The sequence below is a fragment of the Corvus hawaiiensis genome, chromosome 3 (assembly GCF_020740725.1).
Source record: "Corvus hawaiiensis isolate bCorHaw1 chromosome 3, bCorHaw1.pri.cur, whole genome shotgun sequence".
NCBI classification, from domain to species: Eukaryota; Metazoa; Chordata; class Aves; order Passeriformes; family Corvidae; genus Corvus; species Corvus hawaiiensis.
Window position 1 is genome coordinate 111,665,377 of NC_063215.1, and position 26,485 is coordinate 111,691,861.

Here is a 26,485-nt window from a genome sequence, read left to right on the forward strand (position 1 = left end):
CTCAGAAACTCTGAAGTCTAAAAAACTGAATCTCTGGATTTTTTTTTCTGAGAAGCTGAAAGCATATTTTTTCTGAAGAGACCAACTACAGTGGATTTAGTGTTAATTTAATGCAATTAAAATTTAAAAAGGATCCTTAATCTGAATATAAAAGAGAGTGCTTTATTGAAGTTGACTCTGAACTTACAATAGGTATATACTTTTAAATCGGGTTTTATGATCATGTTTCATTCAAGTGCTGTTAGACAACAAAGGAATTGTGTTTCCAAAAAAAGGTTGAACAGTACTGATTAGCATTGCAAAGTCTGCATTTAACAAGATTAGTTTTTAAACTAAACCAGTATATTTTAATTTTTTATATGCATGGACTTAATGTACATGGTGAATAACATCTCTTTATAGAATTTTAAGTATTTGAGACTCGTTATTGTTTAAAGAAAAGTTGCTGACTTCATCGCAAGTGTAGCCTAGTAAAAATGGGGCCTGGAATAGTAAACTGTTGCAGAGCTGAGGCAGAAACTGGTAACCTTCTGACCTCTGACTTTTACTGGAAAATGATATGCAACATAAATTCAGGGGGCCTTTTTTCTTTCAAGTATGTATACATATATATTCTAGTGGTGCTGTTCACAATGCTATAGTTGAAGTGGTGTCAACTTGTTCATTAGAGTCCCTTGCTTTCGGAGCAAACTTTAAATCCATGGGGCTTTTTTTAAGGCTGAAAAAGCTGCTTCAAGAATAAGCTTTGAACTAAAATGTGGTGTTTTGAGAGGGTTTTTGTATTTGGTTAGGGCTGTTCTTTTATTAGACGGATGTGCGTGTGTTTATGTGGATATGTGCGTGGACAAAACATCTGTGGGGAGGCTTGCCAGAATGCTCCTACACCGTGTTGGAAATTGGGCTTAGTTCCTGGTGTACTTTTAAAGATTTTCAGACTTCATTTTCTCCTAAATGTGGCATTTTAGTAGTCTGGAGTGCTTGTCACATCTGATATCTTATTGCCATCCTGGTCCATTCCTAGCAAGGTGCATGCTGCAGCCCCAGTCAGGCAGGGTTTTCTAAAGTGAGTTTCTAGCCTGATTCCTATTAAATATCCACAGAAGGACTTGTCAGTGATGCTTTAGTCAGTTCTGAAACTGTTATCCAAATCCCAGTGGTTTATTGAGGCTGGAATTGCTGCCAGTGCTTGATAGTGTTTTGTGAAGAAGGCTCATTGCATTAAAACTTTGGAGAAGAGTAACAAAAGTGGGAATTTGGTAACTGGAGCTCTCAGGTCAAGTTTGGGAAAGGAATTTTGGAAAAGAGATCCTGTCCTGGGGATCTTTGTTACCAAGACTTGCCTTCAGGCCACTTGCCACCTATGGAAATGGTGGTGGTTTTGAGGAACAGGAATGTCATAAGGGTAGTGGTGGTCTTGCTGAGCCTTGCTTTATGTCTTGTTTACATGAAATGCTCTGAAGGTTGAGATTATCGGGGAAGCTCATTTTTTTTAAGCACACTCATGCCTGCATGTACACCTTCTGTAAAAAAACCCCAAAATGTGATTTTAGCATTTCCCTGTGGGGAAGAAGTCAAAAAATATGACTCTGAAGGACCGAAGCGGAAGAGAACAAAAAGATAGCAAATATACTGCCTCTCCTCAACTGCATTTAATTTCCAAATGCTGTGATTTGGTGGCTTTTGTTCTGTGGCCTGATGTTGGGAGTGCAACACTGTGGTTAAACCCCTATGTTCACCACTGCTGGATGCTTTTCTTGGCAGCAGAAGGAGCCAGCATGGCACTGCCATAGCAGCCAGGTGCTGCGGAGGGGTGGCAGCAAAAGGCTGGGGACCCACACGCTCGTGCTTGCAAGCATAGGAGTTAACTCGAGATGCATGTGTTGCGTGACATATATTCAGTATATTATGGGCTTCCCTATTTTTAGGAGTTTGTAAAAGTTCCTTTTGGTTCCATCTGTCAAGATCACGTTTGCCATTTAAAAAAAAAAAAAAAAAAAGCAAATCTGATCGCCAGAAATAAAACCCCTCTAAAACTGTCTGGTCTTTGGTTGTTCTCACAACCTACTTCCCTTGTTGGGGTAGGTAAAAGCCCCTTCTGGGCCAGGTTTACAGCCTGGCTGCAAGTATCACAAGGATGTAAATGTAAGCTTTGCATTTTCAGAGAGGCGCACAGACTGGCGATCTTAAGCCTTTAGCAAGACTTTTCTCCTTAGTCCTTAACCCGGACTATGTTAAGGTCTATTTTTGGATTTTTTGGAGATTTTTCTTCTTTACCTTATTCATCACTACAAATCCTGCAAAGTGTATTTTTAACCTATTTATGTCCCAGTATACAACACCCATAGAATGATTGCCTTTGAAATCAGGAGAGACGGTCTTTCCTGTAAACATTTTAAAGTCTTTTTTAACGTGTAAATTTATTTACTTAGTAAATAGTAATAACTCCCAGCTGCTTCGATCTATTGCAGAAATCCATATTTAACTGCTAGGGAGCTGTTCTGAGGTCTCGTGCCACTGAACAGCAGGATATGTTATTGCATAGTACATTGACACAACCTCTTGTAAAGGCCTGGTATTGTGTCATCATAGGGGATAGTTGTAGTACAGGAATGCAGAATAATATTATGAAAAAGTTTTCCCGTTGCTCTGATCTTAACGGGAAAGGCCTTTGGAGGTCTGTCTCCAAATTTACGAAGTGGAGAAATGATTTACTAAATTCTATTTAAAAGAAGATAAGCAAATTCTTATGTACAGGGAGGTGATGCTGAGCTCATGGCAGCACTATTTTATCTTACTGTGTCTTGTAACTTCAAAAGATTCTTGTTTGGGATACTGAGAGCTCTATTTTGTTTGTTTTTCAAATAGTGAGGCCAGGAAGATGCTGAACAAAGCCCTGGTACAGTCACTTTAATCCAGAGTGGAGTTCTTTATTTCCCATGTTTAGCTCTCCTATATAGCTCAAAAGAAAAAGAAAAATAATCCGTCAGTGTCACCTTATTTGTGCATATTGTTTCTTTCTCTCTCTTTTTTTTTTTTCCCCCAAGCCTCAGCCTGCATTCGAAACATTTTTTTAACCTCCAAATAATTGTTGCTCCTTCAAGCCAGGAGTAGAAGGCAGCGATAGTTCTGTGTGAAAATGTATCAATGGCTGCAATGGTTTATATTTTTTCAAGGTTTTGTAGGAGTTTGAGCAACCTATAGGCAAAAAGGCAATCGGGTTTATTATTGCTGGGAATCTCCAGGCGATTGTTTGGAGGCTGCAAAGGCAGGCAGCAGAGCCGGGAAGAGGGGGAGAGAAGGGCCACATTATGTTCCAGATGACTGAGCAAGGATTTATATACCAGCTCGCCTTTTTTTTTTTTTTTTTTTTTTTTTTTTTTTTTTTTTTAACATGGAAGAAGAAAAGTAATAAGAGCGGGGAGGCATTTGAAGCGGTCAGATGGCCGATGACTAATGGGATAGGTGGGCAGGAGCCCTAGGATTGGGTGTCTTAATGAGCACATTTCGCACCAAGTTTGGGCTGCAGTTCCCCTTCACCTTTGCCCTTTATTGACCGAACTGACACTTCATTTTTCACATACTTCCAATTATGGCTGAGCTTAAGTGTCGCCCTGCCTCCTTTCTTTCTTGCCTATGGACGGCTTGAGAGTGGTTAAGGCCACAGAAGATATTTTAATTTGAAAAACTACCATAGCAAGGCAGGTTTAGGGTGTAACCTGAAACTGCTGTCACTTGGCAGTTTCTCTGATGAAAACAAAAGTTTTAATGTTTCTTGTTTAGCGCTTCACCACCAGGCCCCCCCCACCCCCCTCCTTCCCTGTGGTGATGTGGGGAATTGCTTTGGGGGCGATTGGTTTGGCGAGGGGTGTTTTCCTCGGGGTAAATCCTTTCTGGCAGTACAGGTGTCATGGGTGGGAGTCACCCAAGTAAGGAGGTAAACCCAAGTGAAAAGCAGTGCCGTGCTTGAACGATGGCTCTTCTTTCCTTCTCAACACAGCGTCTTCTCAAATGGCTTCTTGTGATGTCATGCCCTGCAACGTCCTTTGCTGGACGTTCTTCTTATGGAAAAGCAAAGCATAATTGTGCTTGCATTTCTCAAGCCTTAGACCAGTGCGGATTTGTTGTTTTGGTAATATTTAATGCATGAATGCAGATTTGAGCGTGGCCTGGCTGTGAAGCTTTGGGAAGTAGCTGAAAATGATGCTGGGAGAGGCTGGTAGGAGGAAGAGATGGACAAATCTGCAGTCGCTCCTTTGCTATACAAGGAGAACCATGCTAGATCTCCCACTGCTCAAGCTTGTGTGCATTTCCACGTTGGCTTTTACATGCAGAATCCTTCCAGGGCGGAAATGTCTGTTTGCTTTCGCAGGGCTTAGAGGGTTTCGGAGCATGCGGTTTTCCTACCAAATGTGGATTCTGTCGGAAATAGTTGGAATAAGTTGTGCTTGCATGGGGTGGGTGGGTTTAAGAACAAAATAGCTGCTGTTAGACCTTCACTTCCCGGCAGCACCACTGGATTTTGCAGCGTGGTTTTCGCTATCGGCTCTGTCACGTGAAATTTGGGTGAGTAATGAGTGGGCATGTCACCTGTGTGCCAGTGGTGATTGCTTTACATTTAAATACATGGAGACTATATTGACAATTATTTACATCCAAACAGAGGCCCCCTAAACCACAGAAGTATTTATCTCAAAAAAAAAAAAAAGTATGAAGTATTACCTACTTTATTATGTAGCCCTCTGGCATAGTAATGGCATGGCATATTTTTACTATAATATGGTAATAAAAGAATATGTAAAAGGCAGACAAAGGTTCTGTCTTTTCACTAAGGTGACCCCTGTTACCAAGTAACTGCTTTACTTATGAGCTTATTAAAAACTCAAAAAAAAATGAGCTTTTCATACTTCACAGGCATTGATGTGAAAATGAGCTGTCCTACGAGTAGTTTTCTTGATCATTTTTAGAACAATTGATTAGCCAAAGAGCCGCTGTCATTAGTTGACATTGACTGATAGCAATTTGTCACAAGCTCCGAAGGTCAGCCAGGCAGTGGAAGCTTCGGCTTGTCTTTGATTGACCTTTTCTGATGCCATTATCATGCGATCGGTTAGACTGGATGTGACCCTCGATTAGAAAAGACAGGGCATTAGTCAACAGGGGCTGCTCCCTGTGTTTTTTCTGGCGCTTTATGTATTGTGAATCCCGAATTAAGCGTAATAGGCTTGTTTGGAAACGGAGCAGTATCAGTTTTGCTGAGGCGCCGCCATCCCCTTTTCTTTTCCTGCTTTTCCATCATGCAGGCAGCGCTCCGTTTGCTTTAAATCAGCTGAGCACCTGTGCCCTCTTCCTTTGACGTGAGATACGAGATTTAAGCCAGACCCATATTTATCTGAAACTCTTCGTGTAGGTGCGTATTCTTCAGCAGCACCAGCATTAATTATTTTTATCTCCCCAGAATCATGTTTTATTTTTTAACAGTGATTGAGTGGTTGAGGATTATGCTCATAACATGATGTCAATTTATCATTCTGTTCTAAAGCCGGGGGGTGTGAAACTGGTTTTTTCCTCCTTCTAGTTCAGGTTTTTGTTCTGTTTTTGTTTTTTTGTGGTTTGTTTTTTTTTTGGGGGGGGGGGGTTGGGTTTTTTTTGGGGGGGGGGGTTTGTTTTGTTTTGGGGTTTTTTTGTTTAGTTGGTTGGTTTTTTTTGGTCTCATCAGCCTGATTCAGCTGTTAAACTTAGATTTCAGCAGTGTTAAGTCTGCGTGCCTCAACTAAGCAGAGTTGTGCTTCCAGAATGGTGCATGGGAGCAAGTTCTTGCTTGGAAGCAGGTGTCTGTCATGATTTGAGCATTAATCTTTTCCCAGTGTCAGGATTTATTTCAATCATTCACATTAGCTTAAATGTCTGTTATTAACAGGCATTTTTCTTTTTGCTCTGGCAAAGCTAACTTAAATACTTATAAATGTTGCTAGTTTTCCCTAAATTGTGGGTAACATCATCGTAAATGAACTCTCTTCCTTGTAAAAAACCTTCCTTCCTTCCATTTGCCTTTCAGGGGAAACCTGAATTTCTGTAAGCCGCAACTTGTTTTTCAGGTCAGCCCCCAGAGATAATAAGCAGTTCAAAACCAGCACAACCATTTCAGCACGGTTTAATGCGACTTCCAGCCTTTGCTCAGGAAAAGCTTCCAGCTGGGAGGTGAGCAGAGAGACGACCATGTCAGGAGGCACTTCCTTCAGGCTGAGCCTATTGCCGTCATTGGCAGAGCAGAAGGAGGGCAAAAGACTTTGGAAACTGTTTACCTTTAAAGTGGCTATGGAAATACAAATATTCCTGACTTCTTGGCCCATCTGTAATCAAGCAGCAAAATCCATGTGCTGAAGTCCATTTTTTTTTTTTCTGTTTTCTTGGCAAGTTTTTCTAAACTCAGAAATGTCTACTCATTAAACATCTGTGTGGCTGTGCACAAGCCCATGTATACATAGATGTGTATATAAGAACATGGCCCTGACCCTGAACTAAGCATCCATTGGCTTTTGCAGCCCCCAAAGTGTGTCTGCACAGAACCAGGTGTCTTAATGAGGGCAGGATCTTGAATATACCAAACAGGGAACAGTGGTGGAAAATCATCGTATTGCTGAATCACATCTTGGGCTGTTAGCTAAAAACTCTGGTGTAGCACTGAAGGACATCTTGCTTTCTTGCTTGGATGGGGCAGAGGGAGATTTGGTTTTGTAAGAAGTTGTAGAAGTAGGTTTGAAGTTTTTAGTGTCCAAGGTGCCCCTTTCAACAGTATCGGAGTTGGGTGTTTTCAAGATGGCTGATATGATTTTTTTTTTTTTTTTTGGTTGCTTTATTCAGATACGGTGGTTTTTTTCCTACACATCCTGGGTGTTTTCACTTAAGTTGTGGTGGCTCATTGGAGCTAATGAGCTTCCCATATGGCCCATATTGAAGGCCATCTTAGTATTCCCATCTTAAGGGTTCTATCCTATTTGCCTCTCCAGGTCTTCAGCTGAGTCTTTTGCAATCTGACGTAGGCAGAGTGAGATTTTAAGGTGTGTGTCATTGACCTCTTTAAATCGGAGGTTAAAAAAAGTTGTGATCTTGAGATGTTTGTTTTGAGAGACATTTTTATCACAAGGAGTATAAACTCATAAACATGCTGTGTTTCTGGATGAGTGATGCAACAGGGTGTGCCATCAGGGTGCTTGGCACAGACCATTTTCCTATCTCTCACATGAAAGGCTGGGAGGTAAAGGTGACTAAGGCTGGAGGAGAAGTCTTTAAAATTAGTTGTGTATGGAGAAAGTGGTGCTTGTCCCATAGTGCAGGAACTAGGGGTTGGATGTTCATGGCACAGGAGCTGTTCCAGAGTGTTTAGGTTTAAAACAAATAAAAATGTTTTATGTGTTGGGTTAAATTCATTGCTACAGAACAGCATTCTGAGGAGGTCAGCAGGGGACAGAAAGAGATTAGACCAGTTCATGGAAAAATATGTTCTTTTGTAGCTATTAAAAACCCTGGTCCAGATGCAACCGCTGGCTCAGGAAGCTGCCCAAGTGCTGATTGTCAGAGCGGTGGCGCAGCTGCCTCTGTGTGCCCCCACTTTCCGTAGTGTTTTCCTAAACACCCGTTATTGTTCATGAGACACCACCACAAGATCCAGTTTCTTGGACAGATGTCCTCTAGTTTTTATGTTAAAATAATTTTTTATGATTCAGTTCAGGAAATAAGATGCTGGATATTTTTGTTTATCCTTTTTTTTTAAGGCTCTTGCTAATGCTGGCATGCTTTTGTTGGGAAGAAAGTAGACATAGCTTGTATTTTCTTGCACTTATTACCCCGATGGTGGGAATGGTTTGATGCTATTCATTCAAATTTGACAGGTGATTGCTTCTGTAAATGAATGCACTCAAATCATAATTGTTGCAACAGAATTGTTTGATTACCTGGCAGTAGCCTTTTCTCTCTGATAGCTTTTGGATCACCTGTTTGCTGAGAGCATTTGACAGTCCTCATGTTTATTACCCAATTGAATGTCAGTAGCAATTGCAGCTAAAGATAAACGAAAATGCAAGTACTTGTTGACCTTGACTTTTTTCCACAAGATATTGGACTTGATGGCTCTATTGCTGTTGAACTGATAAGAGTTATAAACAGTAGTTGAAGGAAAATGTTTTATTCCCAGAGGAAAATACCACACTGCTGTGGGAAATGGCATCTGACTAGCACTCTTTGCCAAATTTGCTTGGTTCACCTTCATTTAGACTGTGGGAAAATAAAATACAAATTTCCCCTTTTATGACTTTAATATCTCTGCAAACATGAATTCCTGTGCTCTTTGTAAAGTTTTGTTGGCAGACTGTGCCAATAACAGACAGAAAGCACGAGACCTCGCCGTGTTTTATGATGTGCTATAATGAGGATTCTCAATTCTTCCTTATTTTTGCGCTGATTTGATAATTACAGGGAGGGAGCAGAGCTTTCTTCTCCTATTCCAGGGGAAGCTTAATATGTCTATAACTGGCAAAGACTGGAAAATGTGTGGCTGTGGGTGGATAATGTTGTAGTGGGGCTGTGCTGGTGAGAGGACAGCTTGGGGATGAAGGAAAAGTTATTGCAGGGATGGAGAGATAATACTTTCATAGGTCAAGTTTGCACCCTTACAAGTTCTTTAGGCAAGGTCCCACATGGGGTCCTTTGCAAGTTTTTGGTAGGAGGGGGCTGATTTGGTGGTGCCCCTCCCAGCTGCTTTTGGGGAATGGGAGGGATGGATGAGCTCTGGTCCCAACAAATTTTCCTGCTATAACCCCCCCCCCCCCCCTCCATATATATTTATATACAGCTGTTTCTAATCCTACTCTGATATGAAACCTGAAAGGAAGACTTCAATGGAAACAGGAGAAGGCAATAGGCTTTGAGATCATTCAGGATGAAAGTCAATATATAAACATTATACGTAAAAAGTACAAAAGACAGTGGAATTATATTATTTAAAACATAAGTCCTTCTTGTCTCAGCAGCTGCTCTGATAAACTCTGTACAGTATTGTAGGAGCTTGTTAAAGCACTGAAATGCAGGATTAAGCAGTGCTGTAACAGTTAGCAGAGTCAGACTAGTAATCTTATTGCATTGTAAATTTTTTTAGGTAAGATTAAGCTGGCACTACATTATATGTTTGTGGGCAAGGGGCCATTCTTCAAGGGATTAATTAATAGGATCAGCAATGTAAGATGCTGACATAATTTTTTCTAAGCACATTTATGCACATGGGCTTTTATTATTACTATTCTTTTTTTTCTTTCTTCCAATTTTAAATTCATGAATGAGATGGGGACTTTCTCTGGGCAATCAGAGCAGCCTCTGCAGCTTGCAGCAGTGGTGATGTCAGAGCCACCTGTCATCCTATAATTCAACAGGGACCACTTCTCACTGGCCTGGTGACCCACTAGTTGGTGACATGAGAAATACCAGAGGGAGATGCCTGATGTCCCTTCTACCCAAGCTGGGGTGGGATCGTAGGGCTGTGACTAAGCAAATGCCTGACGCTGCTCTGGCAGGTCTTTGAACGAGGGTGCTGTTGGTAAAATCTTCCACTTTTCTGCTTTGGCTCTTTAGCCCTGATACCTCCTCCATGTAGCCTTTGGTTTCACATCCTTGAACTTTTGCTGCTCAGGCCTGGAAGGTAGCAAAAGACATGGGAGAGTGTGGCTGGGCCCGTGATGAGCAGTGGGAGCAGTGTCACATCAGGATAGGCACTGCCACCCTGCCTCCCTCTGTGGCTTGGGAACTTCCTCATCGCCAGGCAGTAGCTCTGCATCTAATAGCCATGGATTATCTTTATATATTTTATATATATATATATATAACTTATTTATATATTATAAATATTACTCTATTTGTTTATATATTTTATTTTTTTCCTCGAGTGTTTAAAATCTCACACAGATTTTGCAGTCAGGTTTTTGCAGTTGCTCTTTGATGAAGTGTAATGTAAAAGTGTGGGAAAGAAGAAACAGCATATAAATAAATAAAGGTACAGTGGGGACAGCCTTTTCAACTACTGGTCCCTTAGTCCTTGTTTTTCCTGGGGCTGATTTTGTGCCATGGGTGAGAGATGGCCCTTGCAACCCTGTTACTGTGTATTGTCTCCAAGTTTTAAGTACATCTTTTGCAGAAGGACAGGAGAAGACCTACTAAGAGACACCACTTACGTTGTTGGAAAAGACCTAATGGTGGCAGACATACTCTAACTTATTCTTAAATCTTCCCCAGTGCTCTGAATAGCAATGTCACATGGATACATGCTAAATATATTCTGGAGTCTGTAGTGCCCCGATGGACCTCGAAGAAGGCATATCTTAGCTTTCTCTGGTCAGCAAGTGAAGGTCATGGAAGCAAGGCTTGTAGGATGGAGAATCTTTTGTTGGTCTCATTGCTGTGCCAAGAGAATCTCCTCCCTTTCTCCCTCCCTGGCACAGCACTGAGGGAGAAACCCCACAGTGGAATTCCTGCTTGGGGCCCTGGATTATAGCACATGCACTGTGTTGACTGCCTTCCTAAAGCAGGGAAAAGAGGGAATGAGGTCAGCACTAACGGCTCGAAGTAGAGTGTCATTTAAAATGGGGTTAAAGTTTCAGGGCACTGTAATGTCAGTGTAGCAGCCTCTTGCTAAAGAGCAGGGGATAAGATGCAAGCAAATTGCAGCAAGGGGGAAAGAGACAACAAAGTGGAGTTGAAACGTTGTGTTCATGCTGTACTTCCCCTCCCTTCCCCACTTAGTAAAACATCTGTTTATCCTCTCCTGTCCCCTCATCCTGCCTGTGGCAATGAGAATGCCCCAGGAGAGGCTTTTGTGCAGGATCCTGCCCGTTTTCTTTTTTTGGTATCTGTCTACAATAAGCCCATGCAAATTCTGCATGAGGTCAGCTGTGTAAAAGCAAGAATAGTGGAGATGTTAATTCAGTATAACTACTGGACAGACTTGGTATGGTTGTGCATTGTAGTTCTGTGACGGGCTGTGGGAAAGCAGAGGGATGTTCTATCGGTGAGCAGGCTGAGCCACAAAATCTTTGAATGTCAGTCTATAAATATTTATTGTTTGTGTGTGTGTTTGTTCATATATGTGCTTGGATGTGACTACTTCCCACTGCTACACATTTTTATTCTGTCAATCTGGCAAGAAAGGTGGTAAAACAACCACCCTTGTGAAGCACAGGGCATTTCTAGAACCTTTTAGAACCTTTCAGATTTCCTTTACAAGGAGCATTATGCTAAGTTCCTTGGTGTTACAGCTGCAAGAAACAAATTAGGAAGCAGTGCTGACATTAGTGTCTCACCAAATATTTAATCCAGCTAAAATACTGCTGAGGTAGCCATAATTTACCAGGTTGAAGAGCAGAGAGGGCTGGCATAGCCACCTCACCAAGAAATGTAAAGTAGTGACTTAGTTTAATTTAATCCAAAGGATGTTGGTGACTTGGTTGAATTTAATCCTAATAAAGTAACCAGCTAGCAGTCTGCCGGAGGAGCATGTTAGTCATGACATGGGTATGTCAGCTCTTCACCACCATTAATTATATTGCATCACTGAAAAGCAGAATATGCATATTATGCAATTTTACAGCATGGCTTTCCATACATAATGTGTTAATATAAATTAGAATTGCTTCATACAGATGAAGTTCTTTGTGTTACCAATATACAAATTTTATTTACAGTTGCAGTCGGTGTATGTGAAATGACAGTATTCAACTTAAAAGTGCCTCTTGAGTTGATAAATGCCAACTTGATACTAAACACATTAATACTCGGTTAAAATTAGCAATCAATTTACTTGGATATTGGAGGTTAGCCAGGGATGGATCTGAAGTTGTATTAGGTATATCGTACTGGTCTGAATACATCATATGCTGTTGCAAAAGCATTGTGCTAATTTTAGCTTACAAAGAGGATGAAGATAAACTGCCTGCTGCTAGTTTACCATATGCTATCCTGGTGATAATATTCAAGTTGAAAATATTCTGCAGAGAGTCTTATTGTTTCAATAAAAGAAAAGTGGAACAGAGTTAAGCAAATTTCTGCTCCGTAAATGTATACAAAATAATGAAATAAAACAAATCTCAAATGCTGGTAGATAAGATCTGTGAAATTTGTTTGGGGTTTATTGGCTTTCATGGGAGTCAACAATTTGTTTTAGTATATATTTGATCCAATTGTATCCATTTCTTGCATGTAAATCTTAAAATCAATCTAAATAAAAATCGAACTTTGTTCTGGTAGGCAAAAATATAGTCTGAGTTGCTCCTAACTAGTTAAGCCTCCCATCCTTCAAGTTTGGTACAGGAATAAAGCCACTGCTGAGCTGATTTTTCATGAGCTTTTCCCTTTGCTTTGTTTATTTAAAAACACAAAACATATTCCGGTTTCCATATGGGGAGGATTTGCTTCTGTAAGTTCACTGAGGAGCATTTGCCTTCTCCATATGTACCCGTAGCCAGGAGAGGGGTGTGTGGGGAGGGGTGCCCAGACCCCCAGGGTTGCAGGGGCTGGGGGGAAGCTTTGCATTAGCAAGTGGTGAAAAGCTTGACCTTCGAGTGACCTGGGTCAAGCAAACCCCCTGCCGAAGTGTCCCATTTGGACATGGATACCTGTAGGGTGAGGGAAAAGATAAAGGAAGAGGGAGGAAGATAAAGTAATCCCATTGACTTGAGAACTTCTCAGATATTACAAGTGAGGGAACATCAGGAATAATAAAAGAGCAGCAATATTTGTCTGCCCCCCGTATCTGTGTAATGTCATTTCCAAAGGGCTGGAGTAGATAATAGCAAATGTGCTTTCAAGTATCAGTTCAATCTCTTGAAGTGATGGGGAAGACTGGATGCTCTGATCTGGCAGGTACTGGAGAGTGTAATACAATCCTCATCACTGCAGAGAGAATTGTATAAATGGACAGAGATCCGCTGATTACATCTTTTGCTAAAGTGTTAAGTAAAAGATCTGGCTGTAAGAGATGGTGAGTCTACTATTGTCTGGTCTTCTGACTTGTTTTTATTGGGGTTTTCACAGGAACAAATACCAATTACCAAAATAAAAGCAAGCGGTGTGGCCAGTCTGTATCATGGTAGGACACATGCTCTTGAGTCAGTGTGGGCAGGAAGCTTGGCAGGTCTGTCCCCCACCATTGCCATTGCATCTTTATCTCTCTGCTTCATTGTTTGCCACGGAATGCTTGAAATTCCAGTTTCCAAGTAAAAACTTCCTGTTTCTTGCATTTGCATTCAGTTTGGTAAGACATAAATTTAGTTATCTATCAAGGAGGGCTTTCTTTTTTTTCCTCTCTCAAGTAAGGCAAAATAGGAAGAAGAAATTAATTATGATTTGGTGATAAGAGGTAGAATTTTGCATTTTCCCAGATTCTCTGTGGCAGGAAGCATGAGGTTGTACTCTTGTGATAAGGTGATGGATGGGAGCTAAATTCAGCCTTTCCATCCTAAGTAATTTTAGAAGGAGCCCTGAAGTCCAGATCTTGCTTAGAAACAGAGATGGGTATATTCAGTCTTCATTAGCCATAGTTTCCTTGCTACAGCATTGCTGCTTGTAAGTTTTTACTGTTTTGTGCAGTATTCAAAGCTAATAGTGCACATATTCTTGTAGTCATCTCAATCCTGAATTTCCCTCTGGAGAGTTTCTTTCTCTCCATTGCCTGTGAAAGGACTCAGGGAGGACTTACCACCTCGCTCAGATGCTTAGCTTGGCAGTCTGACTTAAATGCTTAGAGTGAGGAGGGATGAATCTGTGCTAAAACTTGGCATTCCTTTACGAAGGAAATGTCTGCTCTGTGTGGAGAAGCAGAATAAAGTGTCTTGTAGTGCTGAAGATTGGAGGAGTGGGCTCAAGCATTGTATGTGTTGGTGAGGCTGTGTCCTCTGCAGCTCCTGAGCACAGTGGCCTGAGCATCTCATGACACTTGTTACATTTGCAGACTTGCATAGGTAATTGAAGTGTTCAAAAATTTTGGCATTCATTAAAAAAAAAACATTTATACACTTTTTTTTTTTTTAATATTATTTGTGGGGGGTTAGTGTCTGTATTCCCATGCCTGGCTGTCAAGAAGCCAGGATTCCAGTTTTCCCTAACGTCAAGAGGTTGCTTGCTTTATTAGTGCATAGGTGGTTTTGGTTGAAGGTTCTCATGTGACTCTGGGAGCTGAGGACTTGAATATAAAACATGATGAATGGGGCTTCTGAAACTGTGTAGCAGTGCTTTGCTCAACCTCCAAGTAAACATCATTGAGGTCTTGCATGTGATGAGAGGCTCCATGAGGGAAGCCTTGAAGCAAAATCTGTTGCTGAGCTGAGGTGGTAGGAATGGCCATATTTAGCTTTGTTGTGCTGTTTGGGTACAGGGTCCTTTGGCAGCTGGCACTGCATCTGTCAGAACTTCTCTCTGCTTTTAAATATAAAATCGTAGTTTAACCTACTTCTACTCCAAACTAACAAGATGTAAATTGGTACATTTAAGTGTACTAACATGCATTCAAAATGGCTCATTTTTCTACTTCATTTTTGTAGTCATATTTGTAGCAATCCTGACTAGCACATGAGGTAGAGAGGTAAGGGGTTAATAATTTTTATGTAGAATATTGAACTCTTATTTCCATTTTGAAGTTCACTTTGGATGCTGTCCTGAAAAATATCTCTGAATTATGCAGTGTCCCCAGTGTGCCCCAGAAACGTGAAATTTGGGGCTTGCTTCCTTGGGAGGCTGCGAGTAAAAAGACTAAGGAGGTTTGCAGGCGTGGAGGAAGGGTGGGTTACTCGCAGCAGCAGTGTGGGCTTTCATTCAGCACCTTGTCAGCGTGCCTTATCTGGGATCTTGGGGGATGGCTCTCCAGAGTAAACCCAGGGAAGGGAGCTGAACAAGGTGTTTTCCAGGATTGTCCTGGCAGAGGCTTTCTTGTGAACCGTTCTGCTTGCTCTGCAAGAGTCATAACCAGCACAGATACTTGCAGTGCCTCAGAAAGTTGGGCTTTCCAGCATGTTTGTTGACTGCTCTGAGACTTTGACCCCCTTCTTTACAGCTCATGTAATCTTTGGATGTGTACAGCACCTGCCATCTTGAGCCTCTCCTTTCATGCTTTTCAGTGAGGTTCATGTGCAACTTTGAATATGCAGGAAGTCTCCTGGGCTGGTAAGGGGTGAGCATAAAGGATAGCTTCCCCATGATCTTACAGGCAATTGCCCTCTCCAGGTCAATATTTCCTTGTTCAGGTCACTGCTGAGGTCATATTCATTGCAAATACGGTGCTTATGTCAAAGTATTTTCCATAGAAACTATTAAGTACAGGCAAGAATGCTTTTCAGCTGAACTTTGAATTTCAACCCATGATTATAGACGAAAATCTGTCTCCTCATCTGCCTCAGCCACAAATTGCAGGTGCAGCTGGTCAGGCATTTAAAATGACAAAATTCAGAGTTGCTTTGCATAGAAACCAGCATCATGATTAGCAATGGTTCAGAGGCTGACATTGTTGGCAACTGCTCAGATGATTCGCAGGTATTTCTGAAAGCCTTTTCCAGTCTCAAGAGAATCACCTGTTTTGGCATCAGTGAGTATTGTTCCAGAACTGTGATGGAAGAGAGTGCAGATCCGTGACTAGAGACTTGCTTTTCTGTCTGACAAGCCTTGATCACCTAGTCTTAAGGCTGAGACACTTGCCTGCTGGTCCTAAGACATCAGCCATACAGCAAAAGCTGTGTATGGAGTAAGAAAGCAGCTAACACACAGTTGGAAAATTGTGTTTGCTCAACATGCAATGAGTTTATTAGAAGAGACTCATTCAGAGTGGAAGTGGAAAACAGTATTTACTAGGATTTATTTGACTGCTCCAGGATAATTTAAATACAGGTTTTCAAGTATTTTCTTTCCTTTTTACACACATCTAAACACATCTCTAATATATATATATTACAAAGCTGTCCTGACCTTCATCAAAATAGTCTGCGAATGTTTTGCCTACCTTTATCAAATTGCAGTATGAAAGAACCATTCTGATTCATATTTTTAAGGGATGTTTTTCTGACCTCAAAAACTGATACTTCCTTAGCCTGTGCCAGAAAGCCCTTTCTGTGGTTGTAGTCCCCATTTTTTCAGCAATTAAGACTCAGGTGGCATCAGAATAACAACTGGTTTTAATAACCACTTTAGCCACCTCCGTTATGGGGAGGAAGCATGCAGAGCTTCTGCAGAGCCTCAGAGCTCTGTGGTATGACCTCAAGTGACCAGACACAAAAAGCAGTGCAACTCTTGAACGGAAAGGTCTGCATCATCCAAACTGTGCTGACTCTTGTCCAAGAACACACTGTTTACCTGTTCCTTCCAAACTGGTCAATTTTCTGCAAGGCTGAGATGTGGGTGTTGGGGGATTTTTTGCTTATCTCAGTGCAGCTTGGCAGGTTTTCACAGAGATGCTCTTCACTAGCTTGTAGATGTATGTTGAGGATCGTGTTTTCTGTTTTGGTGATTGAAACTGAACAGTCCCACTGTTGACCTAAATTTACCACCTCTTTCGTATCTGAAAGCATTTGTATATTCATCGGCAAATGTGCAGGCTGACCACTCCAATCAAAAGCAACAAATCTTACCAGTTAACTCCAAAATGCATCTTGCTGAAGGCTATGACTGAAAACACATCGCCATGAGCATGAAGCAGCCAAGCCTCTGTCTGGCCCTTGAGATGTGTACCCAGACCTTAATGAAGGGTGGGGTTTTCCTTATTCCAATAAATAGATTTTGTTTGGAAAGGTGAGAGGCAGAAAGAGAGAATGTATTTTCACAGTCTTAAATAAAAGGCTATTTATGCCTAATACATTGGCAGAATTATTCCAGAGTAATTCATCCACAAGAAAATACGATCCTTGTGTCACTGCCAAGGTCAGAGAGACCTATGGTGATCTGCAGAGTAAGTTCAGGTCACCCAAGTTAAATCTGCCCAGGGGCTGACTTAGCTCACGCACCACATTTTTTCCGAGATTAATAAAAGCAAACGTCTTCTATAGATGAAGGCAGGGCTAAAACTGTGGTCAGCTCTCTCCCTGGAGCCAAGGTCTCCTGCTTTTCCGTTCTCCCTTCCAGGTTGCTCCTTTCATTTCCTTTCCATTCTTCTCTTTTCCTGGCATTTACAGGATGCTTAGAAAAGTCTGTCTTTTCCTTTATGAGGCAACCGATGCCTATAAAACCTTCCTTGATATCTGCATGGACAGGAAGGACATGGGGACATTGCTGGTGTTTGACCCGGTGCAGCGTTGGCTTCTGCGTGTGTGTGGTGTGTCCCTGGACATCACACATCCTGAAAGTTGAAGTGAAAAAGATGGGGTACACACACAGCAGAAATATATTCCTTGTTAGCCTCAGCTGAGAGTACCATCTGAACAGGGTATTTGGCAGTTACAAAGGTGAAGCTGGTTATTTCGTAGTCACTGCAAGGCTGCCTCAGGAGGAGACACATGGGGTGGTGAGCTGGGCAGGTGAGAGTCCTCTTCCATCACTGGTGGGTGGAAGGGGTGAGGCAAAGTCCTCAGCCCTTTCAACGAGGATGCGGTTGTTTCATAGGATGCGGTTGTTTCATCAGAAAAGCGAGATTATTCTTCCTGGTGGTGTATACCTGCCGTGGGGAAGCTGGTGCCTGTGGTTCCAGCCTGCTAGAACCTGAGGTTTTCTTTAGCTTCCTTGGTTACTCGTTCATGTCATTTAAAATACATCAAATTACTGAAAGAAGTCAGTTTTTGCTTTCTACGCATTTCTACTGCTGTTGCTCTTAGTGATAATGACAAATGCTGTGAGTAGAAAAAGAAACCAGAAATAATTTTGGCTTGCTTTTTGAAGGATGTATACATTTTATTTATTTTTTTCTTAAGACATGGATGGCTTTTTGCTATGACCCAGCTTTGCTTTGAGATTTCTGTGGGATTTTGGTTAAACACTCTTACAGAGTCAAAGAGAGATGAGCTGGAAATGGCTGAGTTAACTCCTTCCCATCCTTCATCTCTCTCGCAGTTGGAACTTTGATGCCATGAGATGTAGTGACATAAATAATAATCAGATTCTGGAGTGCACCTAAATTTGTCCCTTTCCTCCTATCAGTTTGCCTATTCGAGGTAATTCTAGGCAGGTAATAGCTAGGAATATGTATTGATGGAAGATGAAAGAGGTAAAAATAAGGTGAATATGCACCTGTAGGTGATATTCAGGGGAAGTTTTTAAGTGTCCAGCATTGATTTGACTTTTCTTTCACCTTCATTGTGTGTTTTGGACTCTGACATCTGTTTGTTCCTGGATGATTTGCATTTGGTTTTGGTTTTTGTTTGTTTTAATTTGGAAAAAACCCACACCTTAAACTGTAACTGCACTGTAAATCAAACATCAAAACACCAGAAGCTGTGATAGAAAGTCGTAGGAAGCCAAAAACATAGCAGTAGCATGAATACATTAATTTGGAGCCTCAGGGGACGTGCCGACGTACTAGGACTAAAGGGCCTGAAAGGACTGTCGCTGCCTGCATGGCCCTAGGCAGGGACCATCAGGGCACCTCAGGATGTGAGCCTGGTGGCCAGTGGCCAACCACAAGGAGCAGGGTCAAGACCACCTCCCCATCACTGTTATTTCTCTGAAGGGCTCTCCGAGCCCTCTGAATTTTCAGGTTTTGCTGTTGGGGCTGGGTTTGCACCAGCCACCTGGATGCACAGAGGTTGTACCCTGACCCTGTCCCTCAGTGCCACCCCACCTCCCCATACCTAAGGAATATTTGGGGGGAAAGTATTTGCAGCAGCAGAAGAGTAAATGACCATCAAGCATGGTGGTCATTGCTTGATCCCTCTCATCCTGTAGAGCCACAGAATCTGGGCAGAGCAGAGAGCAGCAGGAGCTGTGTGAGTGGCAGCAGTGTGCCTGTTTGCTGGCCATCAGAACCAATGTCACCGTGCCTTCACTCTAAAGCCCGACTTTAGGATTGTTTTTTCCTGTTATGCCTTTCTGAAGTGCCACCTCATCAGAGCAGATTTGCCTTTTGTGCTGGGAGAGGAACAGTTGAGTGGAAGAAAATTTTATGTGAGCTTGGCTCTGTGAAATTTATTCCTTTTGGCTCCTCACCCCCTTCCTGAGGAGCAGCCTCCCACTCTTGTCACAGATACTCTAGAGCAACCACCTTTTGCTGGAGGAGCAAGGGCAGTGGAGTTAGGATGCTGGATAGCAAGGAGCAGTGGGAAAAACATTAATTCTGTGTACGCCCTTCCCTTGAAAGGTCTGACAGAGGAATGCATATTTTATATTTCAGGTGTTTTTCCTGAGTTGATTACATGCATGGTAACATAAGGTTTTGTCTTTGGGGAGCAAAGCAGGCTGCTTCTGAGTGTCCCAGACAGTGCTAGGACAGGATGAGGGGAGGAAATTCATGGTGTTGTCCGAATGCCATCCATTCAGTTTATGATTGCGAATGTTTCTTATACTTCCTTAGAAAACAGGAGTATAATTGTTTTGGATCCAACTCTTGCCTTGTTCATATGAAGCCCAGGCACTGCAAGATTAGCAAGTCCCTCACGTTCTGAGCCTCTCTGCCCAGTAGTTTAGGCCAGCAGGCAGGTGGACCTCAAAGACAGCTTGTCAAGTGGTTCTTCTGGGTGGCCATGGCCAACCCTCTTCTCTGCGCTCCTTTCCGTAGGGGTCATGCAGTGGGAATTACCAGGTTGCTTCACAAAGGTTTTTGGATTAATACTCGGTAGCAAATCAAAATTATCTTCCTCTTGCTTTAAGTAAGAGGAAGTAATGAATTTGTGTCATGAGTTTAAAGCCAGATGTTTTTTCACAAGCTGCCCAGTCAGGGAGGTTCAGTGGCTGTGATGGATCTTTATAAGGCTGTATGACATGATGGTTGGTTTTTAACAGTGGCAGTGAGGATGTTGTTACTGTCAAAAGAGAAGAGGTAGATGAGATGGGGGCATTTTATTCTCATTGCTTTTAGATGTGCCTTTTGCAGTTGCAAAGTGGTGATATATGTCACTGTATGTGGGGAAATAGAGTATGTGATGCAGCCATGGCATGAAAAGTCAAGTTCAGTGTTAGTTTTCTTTCATTCGTGTCTCGATTTTTATTGTCAGATGATGTAGCTGATGGACTAGGGACAGGGAAAATTTTTTGGCTTTGATGCTACTTTGAAGTGGATGGCAGTAGAAGAAAATACATTGTGTATCCACAAGAACTTTTTTACTTGACACAAACCACATGGCAACTTTCAGTGGGAAATATCTCGTGTGGGTTTGGTAGGTCATGAATCCTGACTTGCCTGAGCTGCAGCTAGACTAACTCTCTCCTGTTCATTATGGCTGGATAACTCTGGTGGCATAGGGGATCCAGCTCTGCAAAAGAGGATTTGGGGCAAACAGTATCTGAGCTATAGTTCCTGCAGTGCAAACTGCAGCTTGGCCCAGCACTGATTAGTCTTGAATTGGCCCAAAGTAAAATGCTTTCATTCGGTTCAACAATCCCAAGTATTTTGGTTTGTCTTGCCCAACTTTTTCTTTTTTTTTTTTTTAAACTATTTTCAATAGAATAACCTCATTTTGAATTATTTGGACAGTGTTAAGGTTCTGGCACATATTTTCTATTGTAAAATGGAAATCTACAGCATCTTCTCCTCTGGAGCAGGCATGTAGGCAGGGCCCAAGACAATTTAGCCATGTTTAGGGAAGGAAGCCTACTTAAATGCTCCACATAATAAATTGTTTCTACAGATAATGCGTCCCTTAGTTTATACGTAGTATGCTTCTGATCTTTGCTTTGAGCCCCTTAGAGCTGCTTGTGCTCAGTCCAAGAGTCAAGTGTCTTAGGAGATGGATAAACACAAAGATAGAGCCAGTTGTTAAGGAGCTAGAGAGATTTACAGAAGTTGACCTCATGGCCATTTGGGGCATTAGTTGGGCATATTTCCCCTATGGCAGAGCAGTCCTGTGCTCCTGCTGCTTCTTGTGCTCTGGCTTTACAAGGAAGTAAGTCTGATGGAATCCAGTGGTGGGCTTGCCTGTGTCTCAGTCATATGTAGTTGACGTTCCATGGAGAATGCAACTGGTGGGACTAGCTCTCCTGATGAGGTTGGAGAGAGTGGGTTTCATAAAAAAGACCTGTATTTGAACAAAAGAGAGGATGACTGAAATACAAGAAATTGTAGAGTCATCATGGTGGCTTTTAGGTTAGGGGAAAAAAACCCCAACAACTTTTTAAGCTTTTTACCATTCTTAGTTAAAGCAGGATGTTTTTCTGTTTAACCAGATACTTTTCTGTAGGGTATTTGCCTCCAACTGCACAAAGTAAACTTTTGTTGCTGGCAGCAGAAAGTTGTTTGCTTCCCGTACAATGAACTGCTTTCTTTTTAGTATTTCATTCAGTGATGCACAGCGCCAGGAATATCGCACAACATACCCCTAATAGTGTAGTTTTCTGAACCTCATTAAGAAGTGCTACCTGGTGGAAAAGAAGAGGTTTCCTTCATTTCAGCTATAAAAAGCTGCCAAAGAAAAGAAAATGATTAAAATCTGGGGGTTTTCCCCCACTATTCATCAATGCTGTTTCTACTCTTTGCATAGACAGCTGATTTTCTAGTTGCTTGCCTAAAGGGAATTGAAGTCAAAAAAAGATGGTTGGGTTACTAGAAAAAGGTGCTGCTGTCTCTGAAGAGCAAAAGTATAATGATTCAAGAAAAAACTTGGAAAGTTTCTGAAATGCCAGGGTGTAATTTATACTTGTCCAGGTTATGCTAGCTATGAATATTTGTGTAGGATATTTTTGCAACTGTGTCCTTTAGTATCTTGTAAATATGGATACTATCTGTGACTGACGACTTCCCACTGTTTATGTCGTGGTCTGAATCCTTGGATGAAACATGTACTACATCTCCTTAAGAGATGTGTGCACACCCAGACACGTGGTATTTGTTCCTTGCTAATGCTCATTTTCAACCTTGTTGTTCCTCATTAACTTTTTATTAAGTATATTTGAGAAGGCTTTCTCCTTAAGGAATATGAAAAAAAAAGGTCCCTCATCAACACCGCTTTTCAAATTTGCAAGCAGAGCTACATCATCATTGTAAATTATTTTTGGGGTGTTCTGTAGGCCATTCAGTGTACAGAGATGATTGCCATTGACCTCAGGAGCTCCAGGAGTGGGTGCTTCCTCACATCTGACTAACCATGGATCCAAAATAATAGAAAATGCTTTTCCCGATGAAGAAACTGCATGGTTATTTTATGTTTTCTGAAGTAGCTTTTTGCTGGTAGTCCCATTCTCAGTTTGTGTGCCTTACTTAGGCTTTGGCAGATTGAGAGCCACTAACATTGGGTTAATGTTACATATGCAATAGATGCATATGTATTTAAATTTTAAAATAATGTGTTTTGGGGAAATCTTCCAAACTGAATGGCCTTTTAATGTTAAAACTTCTATTTCTCCTCAATGGATAGGTACAGCTTGGTTTAGCAGCTGGGCACACACCCACAGACTCTGTCAGTGCCTTCCAGCTCTCTCCTGGCATACCTGAGCACTGAGCCCCTGTGCTGCTCAGCTTGCCTCCTTAACCACCTTGCTCTAAGGAGGAATGATACTTTCTGAGTAGTGAACTTGTCCTTCAGTATTTGTGGACACGAATAATAGCTGCACTGACTCACGTCAGAGTCATTTGGGTGTGACTTTTGCTCACCACATTCCTGGGCCAAGTTGGAGCTGGTTGTGTCAGAAACAAATTGAAAAATATATACATATAAAGAAATTTCCACATTCTTTGATTGCCCAAGACCATTCAAAGCTGGTGGTCTGAAATGATGATCCTTGTTCTACTTCCTGTGAACAGTAGATTGTAGCAGATTCCCTCTCTTGCTTCACAGAAAAGCTTGTTGCATCTGTGGACCTGCTTTTTGAGAATTCATAATTTTGCACCTTACAGGGAAATTTCACACATAAGCCTGGCTTTGTTCCACAAAAAGTCGTTATGGTGGACATGTGGGTATCCAGCAAACTGGAGTTTTGTTTCTCTAAGGGGTAACATAGGTAAAGCTGTGGAAATTACAGTAGTTACTCTAAATTGGCATATGACACAATTTTGCCACTTAAAAATTCTCTAGTATATTATGTTGCTTAAAGCTAATGAATCTTCCTTTCCAGCTACCTGGAAAGGTTACTAAAGATATTTTGGTTCTTGGAGTAGTTAAAAGAGAAAGGAACCAACAGAGCTGTGGATGGACAGTGAACAGTTAAATATTTGGCTTAGGCAATTTAGGATTTCTCATGGTAGCAGAAGCAGGAATTTGAGGAACTTGTATCTAAATGCTTGTAAAAAAATTATGATAGAATTAAAAAAAAAAAGACACTACTGATAAGACCATGAACTTTGGGCCATCATGTTAGGTGTTTCCGTTAACAGCACTGAACACATTATAAATCTAGTACAGAAGTCAACAGTTTTTGTCCAAACACAGTGTATATTTAAGTTATATTAGCTCATGAAATACAAAAGTAAATGCAAACTGTGAAGTTCTTCTAGGAGGTAGAAACTGTTTTTAACAGGAGACATTTGGACACATACAAATAAGTTGAACATAAGGAGCTTTTAGTCAGTCCACTTAAAAGTTGCTCCAGGCCTTTCCTAGGGCTTCTTCTAGGTGCACATCTTTCACATTTTCTCCTGTGAACTCCTTAAAGCAGTGGATTTAGATGCCTATCTAGAACTGGACTGTATAAGCTGGAAGCGTTAATCATACTGTTTGGTGTACCTCCGCAAAGCTGGTGCGCTCCTCTTACCCCCTCCCAGAAAATTGAACAGTAGACTCCAAAAGCTCTCTCAGATCTCCTGCCAGAAGTGTGGGAACCAGCCTTTTTAGAATAGTCTGGTTTTCTTTGATATAAAAAAATACTTGTACTCCAGATGCAGACTTGATAGTAGGACAGGGCTACGTGGAGTGAGAAGTAACCTGTTACGTCTGGTAAAGGTACTTTTAGTAAAGCTGTATTTGGAACTTTGATACTGAGTTTTCTGGCCACTTAAAATCATTTGAGGATGTTTATCTAAAGAGCTCCATGCAGAAGCATGGATTTTGTAGTCAAGCAAAGGGCCGGAGTTTTTAGGACGTCTGAATTCCCAACCTCTCACAAAACTCCACGACTTGGGATTGGGAATATTTATGTCATATCTGGGCAGCCTCGATGGTTGAGGTGTGAGAGTGGATTTGGGAGCTGGAGTGGCTGAAAGTTGCCCAGCTGTGCCACACTGCCAGACTTTCCAGCGTCGCAGGGTGATGACATTTAATTTTGGTTTGGTGTGGGAGTGAGGGAGACTTTGAATCACCAGTAAACTCCTGCCACGACCATGGCTGCTGAAGACGAGTGCCTATGCCAAGTTGCTCTCCAGAAGCACCTATTTTGTCAACAAAGGTTTATAACATATCACCCGGGACAAAGAGAGCATTACCCACTCGACGGGCTGCTGTAAAATCACTTGCCCTTTGCTGCTTCTGCCTCTGATTTTTTGGGGGAGTGGGAGGGGAAGGGAAGTTGTAAGAGGTGATGACAGCGGAGAAGGGGACGCAGTGAGAGGAGCCCCTGCTGGCATGGCCAGTCTGAGCCATTCAGCAGGGCTGAATACGATAAATGCTGCTTTATCCTTTCTTGAAAGGAACAAGATAGCACAGCCTAAATGCCTGGGTGTGCTTAAATAGGCGACTCTGGGATGCTGGAGTTGAGGGCGTTTGAAATCGGAGCTCCCCAACAGCCAGGGAGCTGCCACAGGTCACCTGCCTCGCTCCATGGGGACTGGCCCAGGTCTGGCAAGAAATCGTCCACGGACGAATTGTAGTACAAATGCCTTTCTTTGCTGGTTGGCCTCTTTCACTAGACCATGGCCTATAAAAAATTGTGTAAAAACAATTCTTAAATATTATTTGAAAGGGCAAACGGCTACGCTGAAAGGTTTGACAGTTTGACATATAGCGCCTGGTTCTGCTCGCCAGGGAGCGGGCGTGCGGAGTCCGGGCTCTCCTCCTGCTCCTTACAGGCTCCGCATTTGTTTTTTTTTTAAATAGCGTCTAGTTGCTGTGCAGAGTTGCTGTGCTCCCAGCAATTTGACAGGCAACGAGTCTGCTTCAGTGATCTTAAATCCTTTTAGACTAATTTGCGAGTGAGTAGAAAAACAGCTAGCACCTTCGGATCCAGCACTCAAAACCAGGGAATCAGGTATTGCCAATTAAAGTGCCATTTCCAACCATCATATCAAGACAGATTACTTGCAATTCCTCTGATAATGTCATACCATGCCTAAAGAGAAAGAGAGATGGAGTTTCTCCATGGACAAAGGATCTGCATGGACCAAACTGATCGGCGAGCGGGGCAGAGGGAGCATGATGGGGATCATGCACACACCCATGCATATGTGCAGCATAAAGGCGAACAGTGCGCTCGCTTTGACCCCAAATAGCCATGGGCCATTCTGAAGAGCCTGTGGCCCCCCAGTCACTGGCCTACTAGTTAATTGCCACACGGACTTCGTGACACATGGGCAGATAATATGACATTTTCGGTTTCTGTCACTAGCAAACGCCACAGCGTTGCTTGCACTAGTTGCTAAGAAGCTGTCAGAAACCATTAGCAGCTGGCTAAAGTTGCCCTATGGCATTTCCTCATGGCATCAGCAAAACAAGCATAAATCACCCAGTGGAGCCTCCCGCTATACTAATGAGGCTGTAAGCTTGTTTATGGACTAGCATCATTTCTATGATTATTTCCACCTTTTCAGTTCGCCTTCATTTGGCGGCAGGAGAAGTCAACTTCAGGAACAGAGTTGCCACCGACATTTTACAAATGCAGTTCGTAGCTGCTACCGTGTGGCTGGTCAGTGGTGCTTCAAGTTTAGTGATCTTTAAAAGGAGGAAAAGAGGGGGAAAAAAAGAAAGGGAAGGGGGAATCTCTGGGGACCTCACAGAGGTGAGTGTATCGAGTTGCAAAGTAGATGGAAATACTAAAATCCACAATTGACCATTTAGACTTCTCTCTGTGGTTTCAGTCTTTACGGGATCAATTTTCCATTTAAAAAAGTGGAAGAGGTTAAACAATTTACAGAAGTCTACTGAAGCATTTGCTCCGAGGATAGCCGGGCGCTTTCTTATCCTCTCCCTGCTTTTCACTTTCTCTAACTTGTGTCGGTCGAGGCCAGGGTTTATTGTTTTAGGCTTTTCTGAACATACACCAGTATTTACACTGGATTGAAAGCATTTGCTTCCAATGAAAATCTTGTCTTAGATTACAGCCCAGCAGTGTAATTTCCCTCCCAGATGGGAGTAAAGTAGCAGTATTTGCCTAAAAACAGTAGGAAGAACAAACTGTGCATTAAGCCAAGGCTGTTTTTGGCTTGAGCTAATGATGTAACAGAAACCTTTTATTTGGGATAGGT

The 26,485-nt window shown here is 42.0% G+C and overlaps 1 protein-coding gene across 5 annotated transcripts in view; it reads left to right on the plus strand.

Moving 5' to 3' along the window:
* The window catches only part of MEIS1 (Meis homeobox 1), a 108,031-nt gene that overhangs the window by 27,833 nt on the left and 53,713 nt on the right, over positions 1 to 26,485 (plus strand). The window lies entirely within an intron of this gene.